Source organism: Amphiprion ocellaris, chromosome 9 (assembly GCF_022539595.1).
Source record: "Amphiprion ocellaris isolate individual 3 ecotype Okinawa chromosome 9, ASM2253959v1, whole genome shotgun sequence".
NCBI classification, from domain to species: domain Eukaryota; kingdom Metazoa; phylum Chordata; class Actinopteri; family Pomacentridae; genus Amphiprion; species Amphiprion ocellaris.
The window spans coordinates 13,973,474-13,982,492 of record NC_072774.1 but is presented as its reverse complement, the minus strand read 5'-3'; the positions used below and the strand labels follow the sequence as shown (position 1 = coordinate 13,982,492).

General features: G+C 40.7%; 1 pseudogene; it reads right to left on the bottom strand.

Annotated features, from left to right (window-relative positions):
• Positions 1-7,234: 7,234 nt before the first annotated feature.
• On the bottom strand, positions 7,235-8,113 carry LOC111566126 (eukaryotic translation initiation factor 3 subunit C-like; annotated as a pseudogene).
• Between the last annotated feature and the right edge of the window lie 906 nt (positions 8,114-9,019).

The window sequence follows — 9,019 nt, the reverse complement described above, 5'->3', positions numbered from 1 at the left end:
TGGAAGCTGCAAGCCAACGCCTAAAGAACAAACTAAAGCAAAGGAGCCAAACCCGGTTCAGTGGTGAAGAGAAACAGAGGAAATGTTTGTCTGCAGCTAAATAAAGCAGGAAGACACTGAGCTGCTCAGGTGTTCCTGATAACACCAAGCTGCTCAGGTGTTCCTGATAACACCAAGCAGCCACCTGGGCAGCCAATAGGAACACAGCTTCCTGGAAGTCCAGAGGGCGGGGTTAGTGAAGGAAATTTAATTTAAAGTTGAAGCAGAAAGTTAACAAAGTTGAAAACCACCTTCTGATACCTGAAATCTCTGAGTTTTCACACAAAGAACACCTGAACATGTCAAACTGGTTCCATAGTAGAACCATCATTGTAAAAATGTCATAGTATGGTGTGTTGCTCAAAAAACATTAGGACCCGGCTGTCAGGGGACAAACATGTAAGAAACATGAGAACAGAGAGAACCCAACCAGTAGGTCACAGTTTATCATCCCCCAGTCATCTCCTGAAGTCCATATGGTGAGAGACATCAGTATCTGGTTGTTAATTTACCAGAGGATGCTTATAATCATGCTGATGTGGTCTGTACTCTACAGTATTTTAGTTACTCAATAAATGCCTAAGTAGTTTTTTTTTTTTAAATGCTTTTTAGTTTTTAATAAAAATTTAATAGCCTATATGTTATCAATAAGTGGCCTTTGCCTATCTTAAGAAAAACTCCCTCAGAATTCTGATATGTTAACAGTACTAAATAAATCAATAAATACATGCATACACACAAAATAATTTAATACATTAACTGTGTTAAGATAAGATTTAGATTTTTAACAAAGTTGTTTATGTTTTTGCAGAATCCAGTATTGCTCACTGGTTGGTCATTACATTTTATTAGTTTGATTTTACTGTTTAAAATGATGCCACCTCTTTTCAGACAGAACCTGTGATAATAAAACAATACAGAATTTTTAGTTCCATGTTAATAAAGCACTTAAAGCTTTAAGTATGGCTAAATGCTTTTTTCAAAATTAAATATATCACTCCTTAGGTGGTAGTGGCCCCAAGTTCAGTAAAGTTGGAAAGATATTCACAGATTCGGACTTCCAGCATCAATAACTCATTAGATATAGGTTGTCAAAACATAAACGGTGCCTCTTTCCCATTGTTGCAAGGCAGACAATGTGCTACAAGCCCAGTTTTATCAAAAGTATTCTTTCAAGCTACAGGAATAACATTGGTGTCTATGGAGTGAACAGGGTCCGTCTGCAATTTGCAAAACCGCTGCAACAGTAAAGAGAGACAAATATTCAATAACTTCACTCTTATACATTGTAGTGTCACTAAAATCACTGCAGCCTTCAACTGGCTCCTGTTGACAAAGTGTTTTAACAGAAATGTAAATGCTGTAATTTGATTCTTTTAATGAACCATGTAACTTGAATGGATGTGATGCTGGTGTGACCACAGTGCACACGTCTGATGTTGCTCACAGTGGTCCAAGGAACGCGCAGGGAGTTTGTGTGTTTGCTCACACTCATGAAAAATTAGAGGGAACATTGGTTGTGTGTCATGTAAACAGCATAAGTGTGTTGTGTTCGTGTAATGTGGTACATTTAGTTAATAAAACTGTCAGTGGAGACGCTGGTTCACATTAATGTAATGTTTAGAAAACCTAAATGTGATTAAAACAGTGAGGTTAAGGTTCTGTGTTGTCAGTAGTCCTGAATATCTGCTGAGTCTCTGAAGTTAAACTGGAGAAAACAGTAAATGTACTCTATAATGGTTAACGTTGTTTAATGACTGATTCACATGTTGTAGTACTTATTCCTGCAGTGTAGATTGAAAAAATAACCTTCCAGAATATGTCCAAAGTAATGATGAACACTACAGCTATTACATTTAAATTACAGCACAGATAAGCTGGATAATAAAATCCTCTCATCTACAGCTAAAGTGACTCCAGGCCTTTCTGTCTTTCACTGCTTGGAAAACTATATATGACAGAGGAAATCTGTCCAGGGTCACTTTAAAATGAACCTCTGCTGTTGATACTGGTCCTGTGATGTCTGTCTTCATCTCTGGTGTCTCATTTTCACTGTGAGGATCTTCTGAGTGAAGCCAACAGAAGGAAAACCTCATCTGGTTGTGAAGAAGGAGACTGAATGGACGACATCCTCAGTGAATCACTTCCTGTTTAGCTTTCACTTACAGAAGGACAGACCAACACTCAGTTTGTTATTCTCTGTTCTTAGTATTCACAGGTTCTACTTATCACCTTTAACTTCATCTCTGCTGTTGTAGCATAATGATAATACAGAGTACATGTTGTCATTATTTATGACAGATTGTCAGCAGATATGCAGCATTAAAACATCAACAGATTGAGGTCAAGAGCTTCATTATTACCTTTATTGCTCATTTTAAAACTGCATTATTTAACAATTGTGAACTGTAAAGATGTGTAAACACATGAAATAAATGGATGAAATATATAATGTGTTGCTGACAGTGAAATGTAAATACTGAACAGTCACAAGACAAGTTGTATTATTAAGAGAGGAGCTGAATCTGCAGCATTATTGTTATTAATGGAAGGATGAGGAAGACATCAGTGCTGCTCTTCCTCACAGTGATGAAGGAGAAAAGACTCTTCAGACAACCACAGCTGGATGTTCATGTTCTCTGGAGCTCTCAATCCATCAGACTAGATGTCTCCACTGATCCAGACCAAGGCTGGAAGGAAAAGTGTCAGGGCCCCCACCTCCGTCCCCCCCGGACTCGTTCCCCGCCTCCTGCTACCGGATCCCCGACCCGTCCCTGGAAGTCACTGCCTGCCGAGCCCCAGCCCTGGAAACATCCCGCCTGCTGTGCTCTCCATCCCTGTAACGTCCTGCCTGCTGCCCCCCTGGAACGAGGCTCTCCTGCCCGCTCTCCGCCGCCAACCGACACCCACCACCAAGGACGCCTACCGGACCACCGGTTCCTGGTACCATCACCCCACCCCACCCCCTGTGCCTTTCCCCGTTAGTTAGTTTGCCTTGGTTTCCTTACACTCCTTAGTTCTCCTACTCCCTGTTTTCTGTTACAATAAATCCACCTTTTGTTCCTGCCTCAGCTCCTCATCTGTGCTCTCTGCTCGGGTTCACACCCCTTCGCCTTGACAAAAAGACACTAACAGTGAGGGAAAGATCTACAAGGTTCTTTCATTCCAACTGCTGGAACATTAAATATTACAGTGAACACAGCAACATATGAATGGAACACAATAGTGTTGTGTTTTGTCATATTTTTTAGTCTTATGGAAATGTTTGTTTTTCTGGTTGAGGCCAAATAACATTTTACTGCCTTAGATGGACAATAAAGTTTATTCTTTTTATTCTAATGCATCATTAGCATTAATATGAGCTCCACACATTTATCTGACCATACACTATTGTAGAGAAAAAAATGTCAGAAGCAAAGAACAGAGATATTAACTCAGAAATGAACTGTTCTTCATTCACTGAACTGAGAAATCAACATTCATCAGTAACAGAGTTCAGTGGAGGGACGTTAACGTAGATTCATTTCTATCTGCTGATCATTAAGGAAGTGCACTTCGAGACAGTAGTTATTGATCTGGTAGGATTGAACCATTACCATTGATCAGCTGTGACCTGCAGGACACTTAGCTACAGCTAACAGTTAACTAATTTATGACACTGACTAACCTGATTTAGCATGTTTATATCAGAGATTACAGTCTGATGTTAAATTACAGTAACTTCAGCTACAGTAACGTAGATGACTGCTTTATATGTGATGTTGTCCAGTTGTGGAGAAGAGTACAACTAGTAACAAAGACGACTTTAACATTTACCTGTACAGTTTAGCTCGACTTTTGGAGGCTAACGTTGTTAGCAGCAGTGCCGGTAAACAGCAGATCCGGTAAATGAGGGCGGGACAGAGAGTCCTCGGCTCTCAGTCAGTCTGACCAATCACTGCTCTCTGGCTCCGCCCTTGTTGACGTAACTGACTCCAAAAATCCAAGATGTCAGCCAGGAAGTAGCAGAATTCGGGCTTCGTTTTCTCAGGGCAGAAACCAACGGGCGACGTCACGGTAGCTACGTCCATCCTTATATACAGTCTATGGTATGGAGCCAAACGACAACAAGATTCTCAGAGGGCGGAGCCAGAGAGCAGTGATTGGTCAGACCATAGATAATATAGAAGACAGCGCTCGTATCTAGTCCTTTATATATATATGGTCAGCACGTCTGGTAGCATCTCTGGCTGCTGCTGACCTTGTTTGTGGAGTAAAACACGGTAAGAAGATAAATACTTCTAACCGGTAGCGTTGTTTTGTTGTACGTTAAGTCAGCGACTTGTGAAGCGTTGTGTTTTGTCGTGTTAGAGCAGTTGGTCCGGATGCGTTAGCTAGCTAAGCAGCTAAGTTAGCTAGCGAGCTAATTAGCACAGGTGGCTAACTTACCGCTGAACACCTGTGTTAGTTGCTGCCACAGCTGTCAGTCACACTGCACAAGCCGTTCATTTTCAGTCACCTGACGAGTTAAACTCCCCTTTTTCTGTGAGGTTGAAGCAGAAAGTCTGAGTTAACAAAGAAAGTTCTTTATAATTTGCGATACCTGTCATCTCTGACTGAGGCTTTAGTTTTTATTGAGCTGATTTACACGTAGAAACTTTGTTCAGGAAGATTTCTCAGTAGCTCAGAGGAGAGGCTGCTTTTTACACAACCTTGTAAGAGAATGTCTGTCAATGCTTTCAGCAGAATTTAGAAACACAACACTTCCTAAACAGATATTTTGAGGCTGTGAGGTTGAACGTTTGAGAGTATATCAGTGTTTGTTTGTAGTCTTTCTGTTTCTAGGTGGAAGCTGAATTAGTGATGATGACTCCTGCTTCTGTCATCTCTAAGCTCCTCACACATCTTTACCTGCACATGAGGAAAATCACTCCTGTAGAATGCAGGTATGTTTGTCATTATTATAAAAAGATGTTGCCTGGTGACCTGTCAGAAAACCATTGTACAGGCCCAAAATAATGTTTACACACATCAGGAAAAGAAAAACTTGCATAAATATTTCAATACCAAACTTATTCAGACATGACAAGATTAATAAAAGTTATCTTTGGCCTTTACAATTACAAGAGGTGCTCAAAGTGGTGGCCACTGGCTTCCAGACATTTCTGTTGTGTTGTAGACGTCACTTGTTGATGCTCCATTCATGAGGGTAATGCCATCTGTTGGGAAAACATCGTACAACACGACACAGAGTTATATGTGTAGAAGTACTTATACAAATGAAATACTTATTTAAAAAAAATTCTTTTCCTGATGTGTGTATACATTATTTTGGCTGACTCTGGCTCTGTGAACTTAATGAGAACAAAACTGTTATTTAATTGTTGGTCTGAAAGCTTCTTTAGTGAAAACCAGCTGGTGTTCTGCTTTGAAACAAACTGCTGTTGAGGTCTGTGTTTTTAGGTTTAACCCCACAGTTTCTGAATGAACTGAGTTTTTTTTTTCCTGATCAATGTGGACGTTATAATTGATGGTAACAATTACTGATCATATAATCAGCATGACAATATAACAGTATAACATTCTGACCACCTGACTAATACTGTGTTGGTCCCTTTATGCTGCTAAAACTCCTCTGACCCAGTGGTTCATCAGAACCTCTGGGGATGTCCTGTGGATTCTGTGGATCCTGTGGGTTGCAGGGTGGGTCCTACCTAGACCAGGCTGATCCTGGACCATCCCACAGATGCTCCATCAGATCTGGATGTGGGGAGTGTGGAACCCAGGTGAACAGCTTAGCTCTGTCGTGTTCCTCGGACCACTCCTGAGCAGTTTTAGTTTTTCCTGCTGAGGGTGGCAGCTGGCATCAAGGACTGCTGTTGCCATGAAGACCAGGGGGTTGTTTGTCCTGCAGTGTTTAGGTGGTGGTACATGTCAAACATCCACATGAACGTCAAGGTTTCCCAGCAGAACGTTGCATTAGAACAAGATGATGGATGTTGTTCTCTTCAGCTGTCAGTGGTCAGAATGTTGTGGCTGATCGGTGGATCTGTCTGCCTTTACTCTGATATCCACAGTTATACAAAAGTGTAGTATGTGTGCAGTGCAGAAGAGATTTACTTTATTGTATGCAGTTTTTTTTTTTTTTTTAAAGGGAGAGCATTTTTTTATCCACCTGAATGAAGACCCAATCTTTCCCTTCAAAGGATAGTTAATTGTTACTACAGCTTCCATAGCGGTCCCATCAGAGAACATCATATCCATATACAGATTTTTATTAATTCCAGGGCTGGTTCAGTAAAGATTATAATAATAACTACATCAGATAATTCTTGGTCACAGTTGGAATTTTGCAGACTGAGCGATGGTTGAGAAGGTTTGCAGTTCTTGTTTTAGCAAAATATGTTATAGAATATCTTTATTGTCATTGTACATGAAATTATCTGCAAACCAGCAAAGTGCATCAGTCTGAGGTATCTAAAAATAAATAAGTAAAGAAAAATGCTTCTAAAGCCAATAATAAACAGAATATTTTGAGAGAATATTCTAAAAAGGAAAGAAAAGCTCCATTCTCACTCCTTTCAGGATAAACTCATTAAAATTGACTTTAAATTTAGCTTCAACACGAGATAAAAACATTTGCTTTCATTACTGATGTCAAGTTTTCATAAAGTTCATGCTACTGTTATAAAATGATGAAAATTAATAAATTGTATTTCTGTGATCTGTTTGATTTCTGTCTTTTCTCCTGTCATCCAGATGTTCAGAGGGAGATGATGCCACATCTGGTCCAGCTGATGGAAGGTCTTGAAGTTCTCTGACTGGCCTCGACTGAAGATGGTCGTCTCACTGGATTTAAGGTTCAGATGCTCAGTAACAAACTCCACCAATGAGCCAACAGGGAAGCTTTAGGTTTATTAAATGTTGCTATGAAGGTTTCGCTGTTTTTCTTTGTGAAAGCAATGTGCTCCAACTGAAACTTGAATTAGAACTTAGAAGTAAATCTTTCCATCTGAAAGGATTTAGTTGCATTAATAACCTCATAACATTCTAATTTTTATTCCAGTTTTTGAATCGTGTTGATCGACCAAGTAAAACCAGAGTTATGATCAATAATAAATGCTGCACTTTTGAGCAAACTTTAGACTAGCGCATTTCGTGCATCATTTTATGATACACGGCTTTTCAGCTTCTTCACCACCACTGCTGTGATGATCTATGTGCCTTTAGCAAACATCTTGGGCTTCTCCTAGACCAGAGGAAGCCTCCCTTGACCTTCTCCCAGCCTCCTTCAACTTCCTCTCCTCCCTCCTCCTCGGCCTTCTCCTCAAGCCGCTCTTTCTTTTTGGGTTTCTTCTTCTTTCCAAGCTTCTTTTCACTGGGTTTGTCAGAATCCTGGGTCTTCTTGAGGAAGACCACTGCCAATGGAAGCCCTTCTTCCTTCCCCTTCATCTGAACTCTCACTGCCACTGTCAACGGTGTCTGAGCCCCAGTCTTAATCATCATCATCGTCACTAGAGGAGGACTCATCTCCAGATCCCTTGGCAGACTTGAGGAGCTTGCTGGCCTCTGAAGCAGCCTCAGGCTTCTTCTTTAAGAAGGACTTGCTCGACACTCCTTCATCACCTCCCTCTCCATCGCTGTCAGATGATGAGCCAGAATCCTCTGGCTCCTTCTCCACCTCTTCATCTGCAGACTCCTGTGGGTTCTCCTTATATGCAGCTATTTCAGTTTCGTAATCTCTGTTATACTTGTGGATCTTCTGACAGAGTGTGCTCAGGGCTTTTGCATTGTTTTTGTTCATCTTCTTCTTGCCTTCTTTGTCCTCCCAATGCTGGTTCAGATAGTCCTCCAAGTCAGCCAGAAGACGGATATAGAAAGAGGGAACACCTTCTTTGTCCACTATATGCTTGCTTTTGAGGAAAGCTCGACATAACTGTTCAAACTCCTCCAGACATGTGGCCATGTCACGAATCTTCATGGCATTGCGGATGGTCTTTATGAGGTCCGCACGAACAAGCCGTGTGGAAATCAGCCGCACGGAAATCCGCGTGAGAGAACGTGTGCATTTATATTCCATGCAGCGGCTGCTCCCAAATTGCAGGGGGCAGTGTATCGCAAACACACGTCTACCTGGTCTACTCTGGTACTAAACTAGAGAAGAAGAGGTTTGCCATTGTTTACACCACTTACAACTGTGGCATTTTACCGAATAAAAGCATTTCAGCAGTTAGTTTTAATTTTACACCATGAATTGTTCATAACCCGGTTGTCGTGGTGACCTCTGTGTTATGAATCGTATATGTGCACATATTTCTAGACTTCAGCTACAAGTAGGTCCTAGCCCTCCGCCATGTTTTTCCGCGCGGCTCCGTCCGCGTAGTTAGAAAAATTTGGAGGTGCGTGGACAGCGTCTCTGTGTTACTAGTAAGAGAGTGGAATATTTTAGAAATACACAGAGGAGAGATGGCCAAAGTGTGGATTTGGAACTTTCTATCATTTTTTTAGTCAGGGGATAGTTATAACTCTTTGGGAGAGCAGCTCTCAGCTCCACTCAGAGAGCAGCACATCCTTCACTGGCTTTGGCTACAGATCACTCTCTCTGCCAGACACAGAGAAGACACAAGATGCACAGAAAATGAAGACTTTGCCTCAGATGTAAAATGATAATAATAATAATAATAATATTCCAGCAATGGAGAACACCAGGACTCCATATTCTCCTCATGGTCCTAAAGCCCATTACTATTGTTTCTGCCATTGTAGAGACTGTGGTGGACAGAAAACGGTTTTAGGAGTGGCACAAATTCATTTATGTAAAATTTTATTGTGACTCCTGATGATTTTGTAAATAGTTGTGCAAAAGTGCCTAAAAATTTCCTGCATTTTAGTGCAAATAGTGGTATATAACTGTGTTAACTGCTAAATTTGCACATTATTTTATGACATAAACAATTTATATTTGCATTCTAAGTTCTGAAAAGGATTCTTTACACGTTTA